Source organism: Triticum aestivum, chromosome 2B (genome assembly GCF_018294505.1).
Source record: "Triticum aestivum cultivar Chinese Spring chromosome 2B, IWGSC CS RefSeq v2.1, whole genome shotgun sequence".
Classification (NCBI taxonomy): Eukaryota; Viridiplantae; Streptophyta; class Magnoliopsida; order Poales; family Poaceae; genus Triticum; species Triticum aestivum.
The window spans coordinates 654,622,828-654,644,700 of NC_057798.1; positions in this window are offsets into that span (position 1 = coordinate 654,622,828).

The following is a 21,873-nucleotide window of genomic DNA, read 5'->3' on the forward strand; positions in this document are numbered from 1 at the left end:
ACTGAGAACACAATTTGTTGGTTTTCAATAGAGTTTATGCTTTATACTTTGATGTTGTGATGAATTGTTACTTGTTCATGAGAAGTCTATGATAAAAGTTCTATGATAAAGTTTTATGTTAAAGTTTGTTGCTGTTATAATAATTTACATGATGCTTCTATGTCCATATTTAGGTTTTATCGACACCTCTCTCTCTCTAAGCATGTGGACATGTTTTTCGATTTCGGATTTCGCTTGAGGGCAAGCGAGGTCTAAGCTTGGGGGAGTTGATACATCCATTTTGCACCATGTTTACCTACTGTTATTTATATTGTTTTTATGCATAATAATGCCTTTTGGAGTAATTCTAATGCCTTTTCTCTCATAATTTGCAAGGTTCACACAAAGATGGGGAATTCTGGCAGCTGGAAATCTCGACCGGAAAAAGCTACTTCGGGCCACCTATTTTGCACAACTCCCAATGAGCTAAAACTTCACGAGGAATTTTTATGGAATAAATAAGAAATAATGGAGCAAATAACTACCGGAGGGGGGGGGGCAACTGGTGAGCACAAAAAACCAGGGTGCGCCAGGGCCCCCAGGCGCGCCTAGGTGTATTGTGCTCAGCCTAGCCCACCTCTGGTGCCCCTCTTCTGGCATTTAAGTCATTTTGACCAAGAAAAAACTAGGAGAGGACTTATGGGATGAAGCGCCACTATCTCGAGGCGGAACTTGGGCAGGAGCACTTTTGCCCTCCGGTGAAGCGATTCCGCCGGGGGAACTTCCCTCCCGGAGGGGGAAATCATCGTCAACATCATCACAACCAACTCTCCCATCTTGGAGAGGGCAATCTCCATCAACATCTTCAACAACACCATCTCCTCTCAAACCCTAGTTCATCTCTTGTGTTCAATCTTTGTACCGGAACTATAGATCGATACTTGTGGGTGACTAGTAGTGTTGATTACATCTTGTAGTTGATTACTATATGGTTTATTTGGTGGAAGATTATATGTTCAGATCCATTATGATATTTAATACCCCTCTGATCTTGAGCATGATTATTATTTGTGAGTAGTTACTTTTGTTCTTGAGGTCATGGGAGAAATCTTGTTGCAAGTAATCATGTGAATTTTATATGTGTTCGATATTTTGATGGTATGTATGTTGTGATTCCCTTAGTGGTGTCATGTGAACGTCGACTACATGACACTTCACCATACTTGGGCCTAAGGGAATGCATTGTGGAGTAGTTATTAGATGATGGGTTGCGAGAGTGACAGAAGCTTAAACCTAGTTTATGCACTATTCCATAAGGGACTGACTTGGATCCAAAAGTTTAATGCTATGGTTATAATTTATTCTTAATACTTTTCTCATAGTTGCGGATGCTTGCGATGGGGTCAATCATAAGTAGGAGGTTTGTTCAAGTAAAAACATCACCTAAGCACCGGTCCACCCACATATCAAATTATCAAAGTAGTAAAAACAAATCAAACCAACATGATGAAAGTGACTCGATGAAATTCCCGTGTACCCTCAAGAACACTTTGCTTATTATAAGAGCCCGTTTTGGCCTGTGCTTTGCCGAAAGGATTGGCCCACATTGCTACACTTTTATCACCGTTACCGTTATTTGCTCATTACAAATTACCTTGCTACCAAACTACTCTATACTTATAATATCAGTGCTTGCAAACATTACCTTGCTGAAAACCGCTTGTCATTTCCTTCTGATCCTCGTTGGGTTTGACACTCTTACTTATCGAAAGGACTATGATTGATCCCCTATACTTGTGCGTTATCAGGCCTTTAATGGGTCGAGAGTTCAAAGGGCCTCATATGGGCCAAAAGAAATCATGGGCCATACATGGGCCGGAAGTTACAACGGGCTGGAATCCTAATGGAAGGCCTAGATGACACTACTGGGCCAAATTTGGATAGGCCATAACGGGTCATGAGTTAGTAGGTTGTAAATGGCTATATGCAAACACGCCGTTAACAGGCTTTCCATGGGCCGGCCTACCACCTTTTGACCAAGTCAAACTGGCCGGCCTTTTGACCTGAATGGGCCACTGTTGGGCTGATCCATGTGTCACCCTATCATAGGTGCGTCCCGTCCAATCACTGGATCTCATGTGTCCCAACGCAGAGTTGACAGGTAGTTCTTTTGGCCAATGAGAATATTACACGTGGAAAATCGCCATTGGTCATTGTTGTTAATGGGTTATCGGATCCAAAACTGGACCCGATAGCTTAACGGCAACCCGTTACGATGGATGCCATGTGTCAGTTAGGGCATCTCCAGCCGCACCGCCAACAGGCCCCCGGGGTGACTTTTTGGGTGCCGGTGCCGAAAAAGGCCCCAGTCGCGCCCACAAGATGCCGAAATCTGCCGACTCGGCCCGTTTTTAGCCAGGGGATCCCAGGCTAAACCCATCACGCTGGGGGCGCTTGGGGGCTCCGGCGGAAGGGGAAAACATGCCTAGGCCACAATGTCAGGCGAAAAGTCAAGGAAATCATCGAGATTCGCCCCCACCCCCGCGCGCTTGGCCACCACCCCTGCCGACCCCGGTGTCGCCCACCGCCCAGCACCTCTAGATAGGCCATTCCCCGCTGGAAAGGAGAGAAGGTTTCACCGCGGCAACCTCGTCACCACCTTCCGAGCGAGTTTTCCGGTGCCCCAGCCGTGCAAGGCGGCATACCGGTAGCTGTGCGCCTACCATGCCCTCCAGGTGTTCGGCGATTTGTCTGCCCGACTTAGTGTTGGTCTTGGATGACGAGGAGGCGCTCGTGGCGTTGCTGGAGGAGGAAGACAAAGTCGACGTCGAGGAGGAGGAACATCTCATGGTCCTCGCCGCCCTCGCCGGCCTGCTCGCGAGTAATGAAAATCCGCGGCGAGGTGGCTCAGTGCTGGGGTGGCTGAAAGCAAAGAATCGACATTGTCTAGAAGGCTGTTGCTTGCTCTACTCTGACTACTTCACCGACTCTCCAGTGCACGGCGAGAAAACATTTCGGCACTGTTATCGGATGAGCCGAAAGCTTTTCCTTAGGATTGTGAATTCCATCCGGGAGTTCGACAGCTACTTCAAGTGCAAGAAGGATTGCACCGGCACACTTGGATTCACCTCAATCTAGAAGTGCACGACTGCTATGAGGATGCTTGCATACGGAGCTCCCAGTGATTCACTCGACGACTATGGGCGTGTAGCCGAGTCCACGACCATTGAGTGTTTCTACAAGTTCTGTAGGGCAGTGGTGGCAGTGTTTGGACCGCAATACTTGCAATCACCCAATGCTGAAGACACTGCTCGGATCCTAGCACAGAATGCATCAAGAGGATTTCCTGGGATGCTTGGAAGCATCGATTGCATGCATTGGAAATGGAAGAACTATCCATCTGCTTGGCAGGGGATGTACAAAGGCGCCAAAGGCGGTTGTAGTGTGGTAATTGAGGCAGTGGCCACACAAGACCTCTAGATTTGGCACTCTTTCTTTGGGATGCCAGGAACTCACAATGACATCAACATCCTGTAGTGCTCCCCTGTCTTTGCCAAGCTTGTTGAAGGTCATTCTCCTCTGGTGAACTTCGAGGTCAATGGGCGGCACTACAACAAGGGGTACTACCTAGCTGATGGCATCTATCTGAGATGGTCTACATTCGTGAAGACTATCTCAAACCCTGTGCCAGGAGGCAATAACTCCCACTTTACGAAGGTTCAGGAGGCTTGTAGGAAGGATGTCGAGCGGGCATTTGGTGTGCTCCAATCTCGATTTGCTGTTGTCCGGTACCCTGCTCATACCTAGTCAAAAGATCAAATGTGGGAGATCATGACTTGTTGTGTCATCTTGAACATAATGAACATTGAGAGCGAGTAGGAAGAGCCAGTGTTTTGACACTAAACTATATTACAGGCAGGGTCCTCTTGCGCAAGTTGATCACCAGCTACCGGCAACCTAGACAACCTTCCTCAATATGCGTCAGGAGATCTGAGACCCACAGGTGCATCAACAACTGCAGCACGATCTGGTCAAGCACCTATGGAGGTTCAAGAGCAATGACTCCTAGCTCCACGTGTGATGAAATAAGAGTTTTTATTTGTTGAACTTAATTTGTATTGAATTATTTGTTGTTGAAATATTTGATTTCTATTGATTTTCGGCAATGAAATATGTGATAAAAAATTACTTGTGTTGAATTTGCACCCAACCACGGCAAACAATGGCTGATTTACGACGATATCGGGACAATTTGTCACCGAAAATGGGCCAAAAAATGGGCGCTTTGCGAAATAGATGGGCCGATATCGGCACCTGGGGGCGACCTAGGGGCGGCGACTGGGAACCCAATCGCCCCCATCGCCGAGTTTTGCACTGGCTCGCCCCCAGGCGGTGATTTTTAGGCCTCCTAGGGGGGGGGGCAATGGCTGGAGATGCTCTTACCCTTGACGAAAACACTTCCATGACACGCAATTTATCGTCATGGAAGTGGACACTTCCGTGATGAAAATTTGAGTATTATCATGGAACACTTCTACGACAACGCATGTTTGACTATCTTGATTCTGTCATAAAATCGTCATGGATGTACATGCATGACAGAAAATGTGACCTACTATCTTGATTTATAGTGTAATCCACATACACCATGGTGATAATAATTGGGGTTCTTTTCGGTGATTACCGTAGTTTGAGGAGTTCATGTATTCACTAATTGCTAATGCTTTGTTTTGGTTCTCTATTAAAAGGAGGTCTTAATATCGCTTAGTTTCCTTATGAACCCTGCTGCCACGGGAGGATAGCGCAAAAGATGTCATGCAAGTTCTTTTCCATAAGCACGTATGACTTTATATGGAATACATGCCTACCTTATATTGATGAATTGGAGCTAGTTGAGCGTCCCTCTAGGTTATAACTACTACATGATGAATGTCATCCGACATAATTATCCATCACTAATCCAATGCCTACGAGCTTTTCACATATTGATCTTTGCTAAGTTACTTTCGTTGTTCTGCTATTACAATCAGTACAAAATTGCTATTGCTACTGTTACTACTGTTACCGTTACTTCCATACTACTTTGCTACTAAAAAAGTGCTGCAGATATTAAGTATTTCAGGTGTGGTTGAATTGACAACTCGACTACTAATACTTGCGAATATTCTTTAGCTCCCCTTGTGTCGAATCAATAAATTTGTGTTGAATACTTGACACTCAAAAACTTTTGCGATCCCCTGTACTTGTGGGTTATCAAGACCTTTTTCTCGCACCTGATAGGGAGCATATCTCTATTTGCTGAGTCGCTTTGGATTTATATCTGTTGATTACTATGAAGAATTTAAAAGATAACAAAACCAAGATCGTTCCCTCTAGGACGAAGGGAGGTAAGGAACTGCCATCTAGCTCCGCACTTGATTCACCTTTAGTTTTAAGTAAGCTTGCAACACCACCACCTACAATTAATCCTAATATGTGTCAGGTAATTGATGATGCTACTTCTGCTATAAATGATATTACTGATGATGCTAGTACTTTGCTTGGCAATACTGTGCCACAGGTGAATTTCTTGATGAACAACTTGCTAAAGCTAAAGAAATTGAGAATGCTGAAACTGAAGATTATGATTCTCCTACTAGACCTGATTATCCTAGATATGGATTGCCTAATGTACCCGAGGGTTATGTAATGGATGGAGAGGTAGCTAGAGATTTTCTTTCTTGCAAGGATAGAGAGGATCTTAAGAAGTTGCTAGTCAAGTTGAAAGAAAATTATTTGAATGCTAGAATGAAATATGATCCTAAGTTTGCTACTTCACCTATCTTTATTACTAATAAGGATTAGGAATTCTCTATGGATCCCGAGTTAATTACTTTGGTTGAATATGATCCTTTCCATGGTTATGAATCTGAAATTGTTGTGGCACATCTTACTAAACTGAATGATATAGCCACCCTATTTGCTCATGAGGAAAAAATTCGCTACTATTATATTATTAAGTTTTTTCCTTTCTCATTAAAGGGTGATGCTAAGGCTTGGTATAATTCTCTTGCTCCTAGTTGTGTGCGTAGTCCCTAGAATATGATATATTACTTCTCTGAAAAATATTTTCCTGCTCATAAGAAACAAGCTGCTCTACAGGAAATATTTAACTTTGTGCAAATTGAAGAAGAGAGTCTCCCACAAGCTTGGGGGAGGCTTCTCCAATTACTTAATGCTTTGCCTGATCATCCTCTCAAGAAAAATGAAATACTTGATAACTTTTATAATGGACTAGCCGATGCTTCTAGGGACCAACTAGATAGTGTTGCTGGTCGTGTTTTCAGGGAACGGGCTATTGGAAAAGCTGGAGAATTATTGAATAATATATTGAGGAATGATAATGATTGGACTCTTCCGAAAACACCGCATAAGCCAACTCCAAAGAAGTGAGGTATTGTATTTCCCAGTCCTGAAGATATGCAAGAGGCAAAGAAATCTATGAAAGAAAAAGGTATTAAAGCTGAAGATGTTAGGAATTTACCACCTATTGAATAAATACATGGTCTTAATACCCCGACACATGTAGTAGAGGTAAATTCTCTCTATAGATTTGATGAAGGTGATATTCCTCATACTAAATCTGCTAGTAATGCTTTTGGATGAATTTGATAACTTTATTGTTAAACAAGAAAACTTCAATGGATACGTTAGTAGACAATTGAAACAAAAAGCTTATATGATTCGCTTGAGTGACTATATGGTTAGAACTGTTAATGATATCAAGGGTGTGAGTAAACATGCTTCCATGATAAAAACTCAAGTAAAACAAGAACTCAAAGCACAAAATGATTTTCTTAATGAGATGAATAATAAGATGAATGATCATGCTGTTAGAGTTATGACTACGAGTGGTAAAATGACTGAGGAACCTTTGTATCCTAAAGGTCACCCTAAGCGAATTGAGCAAGATTCTTAGAGAACTAATATCGATGCACCTATCGTCGAAGAATAAAAATAAAGATGATAGGACTTTGCATGCTGCTAGTGAACCTACTATAGACACACCCGAGAATCCAAATGATACTTCTTTTCTGATGCTGAAACCCAATCTGGTGATGAACATGAACCTAATAACAATAATAATGATGATGTTCATGTTGATGCTCAACCTAGTAATGATAATGATCTGGAGATAGAACCTGCTGTTGATCTTGATAACCCACTACCTAAGAATAAAAGATATGATAAGAGAAACTTCGTTGCTAGGAAACATGGTAAAGTAAGAGAACCATGGGTTCAGAAACCCATGTCCTTTTCTCCTAAACCATCTTAGAAAAAGGATGATGAAGAATTTGAGCGCTTTGTTGAAATGCTTAGACCTACCTTTTTGCGCTTGCATTTGATTGATATTCTGAAAATGTCTCCTTATGCTAAGTATATGAAAGATATTGTTACAAATAATAGAAAGGCACCGGAAGTTGAATTTCCACCATGCTAGCTAATTATACATTTAATGGTGAAATACCAAAGAAACTAGGCGATCCAGGAATACCAACTATATCATGCTCCATCAAAAGAAACTATGTTAAAATTGTTTTATGTGATATAGGAGCTGGTGCTAGTGTTATGCCTTTCTCTTTGTATCGAAGACTTGATTTGAATAAGTTGACACCAACTGAAATCTCTTTGCAAATGGATGATAAATCAACTGCTATACCCATCGATATTTGTGAGGATGTGCCTGTCATAGTTGCAAATGTTACTATCTTAACGGACTTTGTTATTCTTGATATACCCAAGGAGGACTGTATGTTGATTATTCTTGGTAGACCCTTTCTGAATACTGCAGGGGCTATTATTGATTGCAATAAAGGCAATGTCACTTTTTGTGTTAATGATAATGAGCATACAGTACACTTCTGAAGAAACAACCTCAAGTGAATAGTATCAACTCTATTGGAGAAATACCAACAATTGCTGTTGGAGGTTTTAAATTCCCTATTCCAACTGTCAAAAAGAAATATGATATTCTTATTGTTGGGGACATACATATCCCCGTTGAGGTAACCTAGTGTTACTAAAAAAACTCTCTAGTTCCATGATATTTGGAAGAAGTTCATTAATAAGACTTGATCAACCTTGTTAATGGATTCCTTTTGACGGGCATGTAATGGATGACTTTAGTAAATATAACTTTCTGTACCCACTTTTTACCCGTGCAATAAAAAATGACCAGAAAATAAAAGTTCTCCAAATGCCCTGAAAATTTAATACGATCTTTTCTGTAATATTTGAAAAAACAATTGGCACTGAATACACCCCAGGGGGTGCACCTGTCAACCACAAGCTCACAGGGCGCACCCACCCCCTGGGCGCGCCTAGCAAGCTTGTGGGGCCCATTTTGGCTCCCGCACTTATTGCTACCACCCATGCCCTTCTTCTTCCTCCAGAAAAAATCACTCGCTTGCTCAAACCCGTGTTCTTGCTCATCTTGCTGTCATTTTTTATCTCCTTACTGGGAACTCCGTTTCCAAAACTATTTTGGGGGATTACTCACCGGTATAGGGCTCCCCCAATGGTACAATTAGTTTTTGCTCTAGTGGTTTATTATTTGCATGTTTTAGCTACCGTTGGTGACCATCTTCTTGAGCTTGCATGTCAAATTTATATGGTTCCAAGTAGTTTTGGTGGATGATTTGGCCTCTATACACTTGAAGGGGTAGTTGCTATTGATTTCATTGAGTTTTGTTCACTTTTATTTTGAGTCACTAAAAATATCAGAAATTTTCAGAGAAAAGGAAAACCACGAGGAGGTCGTTAAGGGGCTCATCTAGACGAGATTCGGAGGAAACTCCGAAGAAAAAGCCCACGTACAATCTCCCTCGTGCGATAGAGGTTCGGCCGTGTGAGTTGCCAAGTGATACATTCTTGAATGAGGCGGGGATTTATAAGGATTTTTATTATTTGGCGAATAATGCCGGCATCACCCCCTTCCTCCAAGATAAGTGTGACAAATACCTCCTACTCACTAATACCTTTGTGCAAAACTTTTGCTTTTATCCTAGGAAGGAACCACCCATGGTAGAATTTAATTTGTATGATGTGCCTAAGGAAATGACATTATATGATTTTTGCAATGTTCTCAAAATACCCTACGAGGACAGTGTTAGTGAGCCACGTCCTAGAGACATGGAAGATTTTATCTTTGAAACTACTGTGGGAGAAGAGAGAGGCGTGTCGGAAGCTAGAGTGGCTAGCTTACATTTTTCCCGTTCTACCTTACTATGCGTTATTTGCCAAGAGATGTTTGATTGGTCGTGGGGAGAGCGGAGGTCTCAATGCACCAGACCTTGCTATTTTAAGCCTTGCTTTATATGCCGATAGAACTTTTAGTTTGGGCGCCATGGTTGCTCGACGGTTATACACAAACTGGTCGAAGCGTGCTATTTACGGTGGTATCTATGCCTCCCGTCTCGCTAAACATTTTGAGATTCCTATTAGACATGAGGAGGCAGAGGAGATGCTGCTACCCACTAAATATTTAGACTGTGCTAGTATGATACTGCATAATTTTATTGACAACGATAAGCATAAGCGACTCCTTTACAAATTAGTATTCAGTCAGGGCACTCGGGAGATTATTCCTTTGCCTGCACCTTCTTTGTTCAATATTTATCCAGGCAGGTACATTATTATGACCGGGAACATCTACGAGTACTGGAGTCTGAACAACCCCCAGCACTTAAGCTAGCACTAGTGCCTGAACCGTATCAGGAGCCCATTTATTAGTGGGAGCCACAGGAGCTCGCCAACTAATGGAAACCCCAGGATCCTCCGCAGTATCCAGGAGAGGGCTACTTTGAGTCGTGGCCATAGACTAACTTACGGGAAAAGCCTAATCTTGAGGGAGTACGTATTTCTCGCAAATATTACATTCATGCTTCACACATTCATTCCAGTTGTCGCACATTTTCATTGTATAATCCATGCTAGTTTATTTTTCTTGCTTTCTTATTGTGTGTTTGAAAAAACTTTGATAAAATCCAAAAATATCTCTCGCTTATTTTTAGCTTTTATTTCTAGCTTTAATTATTTGTAGTATTAAAGAAAACCAAAAAACAATTCTCGTTCTTCTTTTGCTTGTTGGGATCTTTCCCATGTAGTTTTTCTCGTTTTCGCTTTTCCTTCGTTATGCCTTCCTCAGAAAAACAAAAAGTCCAAAAAAATATTTCAGTGTATTTCTTTGAAATTCTTTCCTTTCCTTTGGGTCGTAAGGAGAAGACCATAATGAAAATGTTGAGTGGCTCTCATATGTATTATTGTTGATCTAACAAAGAGCCCATATTACTTTGTATTCTCCTTTGAATAAATGTTTGCAGATTCTAGCTTAGTCGACTCGACATGCAATCTTATTATTATTCACATCGTTGGGAAATGCAAGTGAAAGGCAATAATGACAATATTTGATGAAATAATTGAGATGAAGAAAAGTTGCTATGAACTCAACCTATCTTGTTTTTGTAAATATGATTAGCTCATCGTTCTTGATTCAGCCTATTATGGACGAAACATCTTTGCAACGACAATTAGAGATCATAGTTACTCATGCCATGCTTAATTAGCTAGGAGTGGATAATGGTTTATTGTGTGTGTCAACATGTATTTAAAATTGTTATGATGTAGTACGATAGGATGGTATCCTCCTTTGAATAATTCGAGTGGCTTGACTTGGCACATGTTCATGTATGTAGTTGAATCAAAATCAACATAGCCTCCATGATATTTGTGTTTATGGTGATTTATATCCTACTCATGCTTGTACCCAATGTCTATTAATCTCAATGCATGTTTATGACCGCTGTCGCTCTCTAGTTGGTCGCTCCTCAATCTATTTGCTAGCATTCACTTGTACTAAACGGGAATACTGCTTGTGCATCCACTTCCCTAAGCCCAAAGTTGTTCCATATGAGTCCACCATACCTACCTATATGCGGTATTTACCTGCCGTTCCAACTAAATTTGTATGTGCCAAACTCTAAATCTTCAAATAGTAATCAGTTCTATATGCCTGAATCGCTCATGTATCGGCTGGGGGCTGCTAGTATCTTCCATGCTAGGTGGGTTATTCTCACGATGAGTGTTTATTCACTTTTCATTCACAAGAAAGTTGCTGGTAATTGGTATGCCCAGTCCTATGATCAAAATCAAAATCAAAATATAGTAATGAAACAGAACTCCCCCGGATTGTTGTTGGTACGGAGGCACCTAAGGATTCGGCTAGCCATGGCTTGTGTTTGTTTGTGGAGGGGAGTAAAAACTTTACAACTCTATTTGGGAACCGCCTGTAATGTGTCTAGAATGGAAGATAGTATGATCTCTTGGTTATTATGTTGACAATGAAAGCATACCTTCTTAAAATTATATTCATCTCTGTTTTAAAAGCTTTGAGCTCTAGCACCTCTGCCAATCCCTGCTTCCCTCTACGAAGGGCCTATCTATTTACTCTTATTGTTGAGTCATCATCTTCTTATTTAAATCACCAGCTAGAGAGCACTATTTTCATTTATATGCTTTGTTCTTAGTCGATGTTGAGTATGAGTGTGACTGTATCTCTTTTGCCATGAATTACAATGTCTAGTCAGTGCTTGAACTTCAAAGGTTCTCTAGATGTATGTTTTGCGGTCTCAGAAAGGGATAGAGAGGTAACGTTATATCATATTGTATCATGATTGTTTTGAAAAAGTGTTGTCATACAAGATAGCTTATTATTGCTCGCTAGCCGGTTATGCTATTGATACGAGTCAATGTGAGACCTAAGTGTTATTGTGAATATGGTTAGTTCATAATCTTTGCTGAAAACCTGAACATTGGTTAGCCATATTTGCAACAACAAGATCAAACAGATTTATACAAGTTTTTTATTTGTCACTTCCAATTTGTTGACTGAATTTCTTGAGGACAAGCAATGGGTTAAGCTTGGGGGAGTTGATACGTCTCCATCGTATCTACTTTTCCAAACTCTTTTGCCCTTGTTTTGGACTCTAATTTGCATGATTTGAATAGAACTAACCTGGACTGACCTTGTTTTCAGCAGAACTGCCATGATGTTGTTTTTGTGCAAAAATTAAAGTTCTTGGATTGACCTGAAATTTTACAGAGAATTTTTGTGGAATATATAAAAATACTGGCAAAAAATATACCAGAGGGGGCCACAAGGAGCCACAAGCTCTGGGGGCGCGCCTACCCCTAGGGCGCCTCCCAAGCTTGTGCCCCCCTGGACCTTTGGCAATCCTAGAATCAACTCCATATATACCTATTCACGGAGAGAAAAAATCAGCGAGAAGGATTCATCGTGTTTCACGATACGGAGCCACCACCACCTCTTATTCTTCATTGGGAGGGCTGATCTGGAGTCTGTTTGGGGCTCCCGAGGGTGGAAATCGATGTCGTCATCATCATCAACCTTCCTCAACCAATTTTATGATGCTCACCACCGGGAGTGAGTAATTCATTTGTAGGATTGCTGGACGGTGATGGGTTGGATGATATTTATCATTTAATCGAGTTAGTTTTGTCAGGGCTTGATGCCCAATATCCACAATGTTCTGAGATTGATGTTGCTATGACTTTGCTATGCTTAATGCTTGTCACTAGGGCCTGAGTGCCATGATTTTAGATCTGAACTTATTATGTTTTCATGACTAAATAAACAAACTTGATCCTATCTTGCAAGTTGTAGACACCTATTACGTGTTATGATCCGCATACTGCAAGGTGACAAGAATTGGGATTCTTTCTTGTGATTACCGTAGTTTGAGGAGTTCATGTATTCACTAAGTGCTAATGCTTTGTTCCAGTTGTGTATTAAAAGGAGGCCTTAATATCCCTTAGTTTCCTTATGGACCTTGCTGCCACGGGAGGGTAGGACAAAAGATGTCATGTAAGTTCTTTTCCATAAGCACATATGACTATATAAAGACTGCATGCCTACATTATATTGATGAATTGGAGTTAGTTGAGCGTCGCACTAAGTTATAACTGCTAAATGATGAATGCCATCCGACATAATTATCCATCACTGATTCAATGCCTACGAACTTTTCACATATTGATCTTTGTTAAGTTACTTTCATTGTTCCACTGTTACAATCACTACAAAATTGCTATTGCTACGGTTATTACTATTACCATTACTTCCATACTAATTTGCTACTAAAAACTTTGCTGCAGATATTAAGTCTTTTAGGTGTGGTTCAATTGAAAACTCAACTGCTAATACTTGCGAATATTCTTTGGCTCCCCTAGTGTCGAATCAATAAATTTGGGTTGAATACTTGACCCTCGAAAACTGTTGCGATCCCCTATACTTGTGGGTTATCACTACCTAACATGTTTATAAATGTAATCTTTATTATTGTGGCATGAATATTCAGATCCATAAGATTCAAAACAAAAGTTTAATATTGACATAAAAACATAATATTTTAAGCATATAAATAAAGAAATCATGTCTTCTCAAAATATCATCGCTAAAGAAAGTTATCCCTACAAAATCATATAATCTTGTCATGCTCTATCTTCATCACACAAAGTATTTATCATGCACAACCCCGATGACAAGCCAAGCAATTGTTTCATACTTTTAATGTTCTCAAGCTTTTTCAACTCTCACGCAATACATGAGCGTGAGCCATGGACATAGCACTATAGGTGGAATAGAATATGTTGGTCGAGGTTGCAAGGAGAAGACAAAAAGGGAGGGAGTCTCACATCAACTAGGCAAATTAATAAGCTATGCAGATGCCCATCAATTGATATCGATGCAAGTGAGTATGGATTGCCATGCAACCGATGTACTAGAGCTATAAGTGTATGAAAGCTCAAAACAAAACTAAGTGGGTGTGCATCCAACTTGCTTGATCACGAAGACCTATGGCAATTTGAGGAAGCCTATCATTGGAATGTACAATCCAAGTTCTATAACAAAAAAATCCCAATAGTATATGAAAGTGAAAAAATAGGAGGCTATCTATTATGAAGAACATAGTGCTACTTTGAAGCGCAAGTATGGAAAAGGGTTGTAACATTGTCCCTTCTCTCATTATTTATTTATTTATTATGTTCTCTTTTTTGGGGCTCTTTGGCCTCTTTTTTAATTTTTAAGTGTGGAGTCTCATCTCTACTTGTGGTAGAATCATAGCCTCCATCATCCTTTCCTCACACTGGACAATGCTCTAATAATGATGGCCATCACACTTTTATTTACTTACAACTCAAGAATTACAACTCGATACTAGAACAAATATATGACTCTATAGAATGCCTCATGCATATGAGAACAATATTACAATGATGGTGTGTGTCATAATAAAATGGAATCGTGGAAGTTGCATGGAAATATATCTTGGAATGGCTATGGAAATGCCATAATAGGTAGGTATGGTGGCTGTTTTGAGGAAGGTATATGGTGGGTTTAAAGCACCGGTGAAAGTTGTGCGGTACTAGAGAGGCTAGCAAAGTTGGAAGGGTGAGAGTGCGTACAATCCATGGACTCAACATTATTCATAAAGAACTCACATACTTATTGCAAAAGTTTATTAGCCATAGAATCAAAGTACTAATACGCTTGCTCCTAGGGGGTAGATTGGTAGGAAAAGACCATCGCTCGTCCTCGACTGCCACTCATAAGGAATACAATAAAAAATAAATCATGCTCTAACGTCATCGCATAACGGGTGACCATACGTACATGCCTTGGGAATCAAAAACCTTAACACAAATATTCTTACTAATCAACAATTACTCACTAGCATTACTCTAATATCACCATCTTTATATCTCAAAACAAATGCAAGGAATCAAACTTCTCATATATTCAATGATCTTCATGAAAGTTTTTATTATATCCTTCTTGGATACCCATCATATTAGGACTAAATTCATAACCTAAGCAAATTGCCATAATATTTTTAAGACTCTCAAAATAATATAAGTGAAGCATGAGTGTTCATCAATTTCTACAAAAGTAAACCACCGCCATGCTCTAAAAAGATATAAGTGAAGTACTAGAGCAACTGCCTAGTTCAAAAGATATAAGTGGAGCACATTGAGTATTCTATTAATGTAACATCACATATTTTCAATTTGGAATGTTATGCATAGATCATCTTTGCATATCATATTTTATTGCATTTTGGTTGATTCTACAAATTCTACGCAACTCAAGGACCCACGGAGAGAGTTGGGGATTCCGTTATTTTCATATTTGAGTTTTCTATAATATTTGAAAAGAGGATCATTTGGTTTTAATCATTTTCTGTTTGAATATTTCCAATGTTAAAATAAAAGAGAGGAGATAAAATGACTTCTCCAAAATAAAAGAAATATTGGAGGAAAAATGTTAAAATCAAATAAGAATTTTATTTGGACTTTTATCGCAATTTTATTTGATTTAGGAAAAAATGTGTTTTTCAAAATTGCATTAGAGGCACAAATAAATGTTCACTTTGTCCGCAATATTATTAGAGGACCGCGAAAATTTATTTCAGGATTTTTGGACTCCGTTTAGTACTTCTTTTATTTGTTTTTCCGCGCGTCAGTTTATTTTAAAAAAAGCTAACCGACCTAACCGGGCCGTGCCCGAGCCGGACACTAGCCCGACCGACCTTTATAAGGGGCCGAGGCCGCCACCCCGCCAGCCCAAGTCGCCGCCTCCGCAAACCCTAGCCGCCGTCACCGCCGCTAGCTCGCGCGCTGCCTCCGCCGCTAGCCCGTGCCACCGCCCACCGCAGCAGGAGCCGCCGCCGACCCCGCCGCCGCCGCCGACCCCGCCACCGCCCCGCCCGCCGAGGTAGCCGCCGCTGCCGTCCGGTTTTTCTTGGAAAAACCGATCGTTTTTTGAGAAAACCCTAGATCTAGTTTTTTTCAGATCGGTTCATTTTTTGGTTTAGTTAACTAGCGGATGTTCGTCCGTATGTTCATTTTGACAAACGTTGTTCGTCAGTTAGCCGCAGACAGCGAACATTTGTTCGTTAGTCTGTTCGTCTTGTTTTATTTTCCAGGGTTTTTCCGCAATTATTTTTTATCGCGATTTCTGCCCTAATCTTTGATCTAGTATAACTTTTTGCTCGTATGTCCGATTTAAATGAAACAAGTTCCTAGATCTTCGTTTCGAAGCCCTCTTTCTGTTTAACTAACTTGAACAAGATTTTGGTACTGTAAAATTTGACTTTAGTATAGATTAGTAATTGGATCTTGTTTCTTTCGTAGTTTTAGTTTCGTTGCTCCGTTTGATTTGATTCTTTTTGCAAACCGGAGTTCTTCCGTTGAACTTTCTGGTTAGATCTTCTTATTTGAGTTTTACCCGTGCTTTTAGTTGAGTGCTTATGTATGTTATTGTTTGTTTGCGATAGAATTCCTGGAGTGCGAAGTGTGCTACTACGAGTCTCTATGTTTTGCGGATCATCAGCAAGGCAAGTAACACTTTGATCATATCCCTTTATTACCCATGTTTTTATGCATTAGTTCCAATCCTCAAATATTGCATGGTTAGGATCTGATTTAACATGTGGGTTTGGGAAGTAGATGATGAGGTAGAACCTATTGCCCTTTTATTATCAAACCTTTGGGATTTACTTCTACGTTATGCTTAGGATTGTTATGCTATACTCGTAGACGTGAATTGGGTGAGTGTATCCATGACAGATGTGAGTATTGTTAATTAATGGTTAACTTAAGGTGGCTACTTAAATACACATCTGGGTGGATTGGTTGCGGGCACCTGGAAAATCCAGTGTTGCCCTAGGATATCCCGGAGTACCCGTGTGATCATGCTACGGTTCGCCACCCAGGCTCAAAGGGATCATAAGATTATTCATGCTAGAAACTTCCGTGTGCATCCACAAGCTATTATGGGCTCGAGCATAGTTGAGTATGTTGCATGACCTCTTTCAGTGGTAGGCTAGCAGATGTAGGGGAAAGTAGGTGTAACAGTCTACCCAGAGTAAAGAGTTAATGTTTCTGAAAGACTGTGTCTTGGTCATCCATTTCTCAAACACCATGTAGTGTGATAAATTCAACGGAGGAGATCGAGTCTTGTGGGGAAAAGTTTGCAAACCTCTGTAGAGTGTACAAACTAATCATGGTTAGCCGTGTCCCCGGTTATGGACATCTTGAGTATCTGGTTCTTGGATTATCATGTTGATCTCATCACTCTAAATTAATTTGTTGGGTTAATTGATGATGATTAATTGGGATTGAGTTGGAGGAACCTTCTCAATGTTTAACAACCACCATGATAGTAAATAAAAATTTATTCCTTTGTTGTAGGGTAAAATTGGCTTTATGCAAAATTGTAACCATAGAGCTTTCCACCAGCCATATATGCATGTAGTGATAGCATTTATCTGTTCATTACTCTATGTGTTACTTTGCCAGCATATTCCATGTGCTGACCCGTTTCGGGCTGCAACATATCATGTTGCAGACTTTTCAGACGATGAGTAAGGTGCCATAGGTCGTTGTCGTTCACTCAGCTATGCCATTGGATTTCATGGACTCCCTTTATCTTCCAAGCTTTCCGCTGTTATCGTTTTTAGATGGCCTTAAGCCATATTATTGTAATAAGTTCTCTTTTGAGACATTCGATGTAATAGGTGTGTGATTGAAACTTTGTTATAAATCCTCAAGTATTGTGTGTGTCAGCATTACCTATCCAGGGATGACAGTGATGCACAGAGACTAGACCGTTTGAGGTCTGGTCGCTACAAGATGGTATCAGAGCACACGCTGACTGTAGGACACGACCACTAAGATAAACCATAGGCCAATCTTCTCTACTCATTTCTGACTCCTATCCCTTTTGTACTCTATAGGATGGCGGACTGAAGGAAAAAGTTTACACAGCCGGATGAAGATACACCTTTTGGACGACACTTAAAGGAAGTTACTAGGTACCTGAACGTAGGACTATCAAGCTTCACCGGGACCTACATCACCACTTTACTAGAAGAGGAGCGTTGGATGATTCAAGTTCAAGTTCCAGGAAGGACGTTCATGCCAGTCACTGAGCCCATAGAGTTTTCCTTTGATGCACCAACCTAGAGTCTAGGAAAGAGCATGGCAGCCCACATCGCCATAGGACACATTGGAGAAGTTTACCACAATGATCTCAAGGACACTATCTACCAGATATGTGGGCATCAAGATGAGCAATAGGAGATGATCAGCACCAGAAAGGCCAGGTCCATTGCAGCTTTCATCCAGGAGTTAAACCAGCACATTCGTCGCCAGGAGAACCAGATGTGCGCAGGCATGATAGATCTGAAGAAGGCAATGACCATGATCATGGAGCTAGAGGAAGAACTCAAGTCTCCACATGATGGATACGAGGAGGAAATGATGATACTCATGGAGAAGAATGATGACCCGACGATGAAGCTAGGAGTGTTCATGGGAGACCCCGCGCCAGGAGGAGATGATGATGATTCCAAGGACATTCATTCGGAGGACTACATTATCATCGACGACACCGACTCAGACCCCGACGATAGCGATGATGACTATGTTGATGAAGCTGGAGCAGATGTCATGGAGTCTTCCACTGATCAAACTTTCTAGTCGACCACCATATCAGTATTAGTATTCCCCCATGTATATAGTATAGTCCAAGCACTTTTGTAACGATAGTTAGACCGATTGTATGCCCTTGTTTGAAGTGATATGATTGTGTTTGCCTCATGTGCATATGGGTAGTGTTTCCCCTCTAGACCTCATTCTATTCTGTTTTCTCACCTTTTCTAAACCCATCAGATGCCTTTGAGATGTGACAATGGAGTTGCTTTCCCACCAGAGCTCACTCAGTTGATCCAGCAGAAGAATACCTTGATGCAGCTACTAGTTCAGAATCAGAACCAAGGGAACAACAACAACAACAACAACAACAACAACAACAACAACAACAACAACAACAACAACAACAACCCACCACCACCACCTGTTGATCACTTAGCCCGTTTTCTAAGGCTGAATCCGTCGGTGTTCTCTAGTAGCACCGAGCCGATTGTTGCAGATGATTGGCTCCGCAAGATTGGAAGGGAGCTAACCACTGCAGGATGCACAGATGCAGAGAGTGTGTGTTTTGCCGCACACTAGCTTGATGGACCCGTAGCATCATGGTGGGAGAATTTCACAGCCACTTACCCCATTGACACTGTTACGTGGGACCAGTTTCAGCAGGCTTTCCACACTGCCCATGTTTCAGCAGGAGCTATGGCCATGAAGAAGCGTGAGTTTCGCAACTTGCGCCAAGGAGGACGCACAATGGGCCAGTATGTGGATGAGTTTAGCAAGTTAGCCCGTTATGCCCCTGATGACATAGCTACAGATGCCCCTAAGCAGGAGAAGTTTCTAGAAGGACTGAATGATGAGCTGAGCATGTAGTTGATGGTAGCAACATTCACCAACTACCAGGAGTTGGTAGATAGAGCTCTTATGATTGAAGGGAAGCAGCAGCAGATAGATAGCCGCAAGAGGAAGTATGGACAAGCGAAGTACAATTCAGGAGCTCAACAGAGACCTGTTTTACCCAGAACTTGGGAGGACACATTCACCATAACCATGGAGGCCCCAAGAATGGGAATGGGAATGGAGGAAGCAACGGTCAGAACCGTTCCAACCCAGCAACGCCCGCCAAGAAGGATCTAGGTCACATTACTTGTTTCAAGTGTGAGAAAAATGGACATTACGCCACTGAGTGTTCTGAAGCAAAGAATGGAAATGGCAATGGAAGCTCTGGAAAGAAGCCCAACCCTTTAAATAGGGGACAAGTGAACCACGTTAGCATGGAGGAGGTTGAAGCACAACCCGATGTAGTTATAGGTAAGTTTTTGGTTAAGTCATTTACTACAAATTGTTGTTTTTTGATACTGGTGCACCGCATTCATACATATCAAGGGGATTCGTGGATAAATATAAGTTGCCCACCAAAGTTCTTAGGACACCTATGTTAGTAAGCTCGCCGGGAGCGGAGCATATGGCAAGCCAAGGATGTTTTCAGATGCCATTGACCATAGGTAGGCATGTTTTCCCCTTGGATCTGATCATTTTAGAGTTGCAAGGATTGGATGTGATTTTTCGGTATGGATTGGTTATTGATGTATGGAGGAAACATCGATTGCGCCAGTAAGTCGATTATGCTCACCACCCCAGAAGGAAGAAGAATCAAGTATGTATCCCGGCATATGCCGAAGAGGACTCAAGTGAATTCCTTATCAGGAGTTGTACAGGAGGAAGTACCAGTGGTGAAGGATTACCCCGACGTATTTCCAGAGGAGTTGCCAGGCATGCCACCGGATAGAGACATTGAGTTTTTGATTGAACTTTTGCCAGGCACAGGGCCAATATCAAAGAGACCGTACCGGATGCCCGCAAAGGATTTGGAGGAGATTAAGAAACAGATTAAGGAGTTACTGGATAAAGGTTTCATTCGACCAAGTTCATCACCTTGGGTATGTCCAGTACTTTTAGTGGAGAAGAAAGATGGATCTTTAAGGATGGTTGTTGACTATCGTGCATTGAATGAAGTGACAATCAAGAATAAGTACCCACTGCCGGTAATCAATGATTTGGTTGATCAGTTGCAAGGAGCTAAGGTATTTTGCAAGATCGATTTATGATCAGGATAACACGAGCTGAAGATTCGAGAGCAGGATATACCTAAGACAGCTTTTACCACAAGGTACGGGCTATATGAGTATACAGTTATGTCATTTGGTTTAACTAAAGTGCCTGCCTATTTCATTAACATGATGAACACGGTGTTTATGGAGTTTTTGGATAAGTTCGTTGTAGTGTTCATTGACGATATATTGGTCTACTCGAAGAATGAAGAGGAGCATTTGCGTTTGGTTCTCGAGAAGATCAGGGAACACCAGTTGTATGCCAAGTTCAGTAAGTGTGAGTTTTGGTTGAAGGAAGTTGGATTCCTCAGACATGTTATATCCAGAGAAGGAATAGCAGTAGACCCCACCAAGGTTGTATCTGTGACTAAATGGGTAGCACCCACGTCAGTTGGAGAGATCCGGAGTTTTCTTGGACTCCCAGGATATTACCAGAGGTTCATAGAGAATTTCTCCAAGATTGCAAAGCCAATGACAGAGTTGTTGAAGAAAGACACCAAGTTCAAATGGATTGAGGAGTGTGAGGCTAGTTTTCAGGAGTTGAAGAAGCGCTTGGTCACAGCCCCAGTGTTGATTCTTCTAGACCAACGTAAGGATTATCAAGTGTGTTGCGACGCTTCACGTCGAGGACTTGGAGCCGTGCTCATGCAGGAGCGAAGAGTTGTTTCATATGCCTCACGACAGCTTGAACCACATGAGTTAAATTATGCTACTCATGATTTGGAGTTAGCAGTAGTAGTGCATGCGTTGAAGACATGGAGACATTTTCTCATCGGAAATCACTGTGAGGTATACACAGATCGTAAGAGTTTGAAATATATCTTCATGCAGAAGGAGTTGAATCTCAGGCAAAGGAGATGGTTGGAGCTCATTAAGTATTATGACATGAAGTTCCATTATCATCCTGGAAAGGCTAATGTAGCAGCCGATGCGTTATGCCGCAAGAATTATGTTAATACGCTCATGACCAGAGATTTACCCAAGGAGTTAACAGAGGATCTTCATGAGCTATGTTTGGAAATAGTTCCGAGAGGTTATGTAGAAGCATTGGAAATTCATTCCACTTTGATGGATAAGATTAGAGAAGCTTAGAAGACTGACAAGGAGATTGCTGAGATAAAGGAAAGGATGAGCAAAGGAAAGGCTAAAGGATTTCATGAGGATGAGCACGATACTTTATGGTTTGAGGATCGCGTATATGTGCCTAATGACCCCGAAATCAGGAAGTTGATTC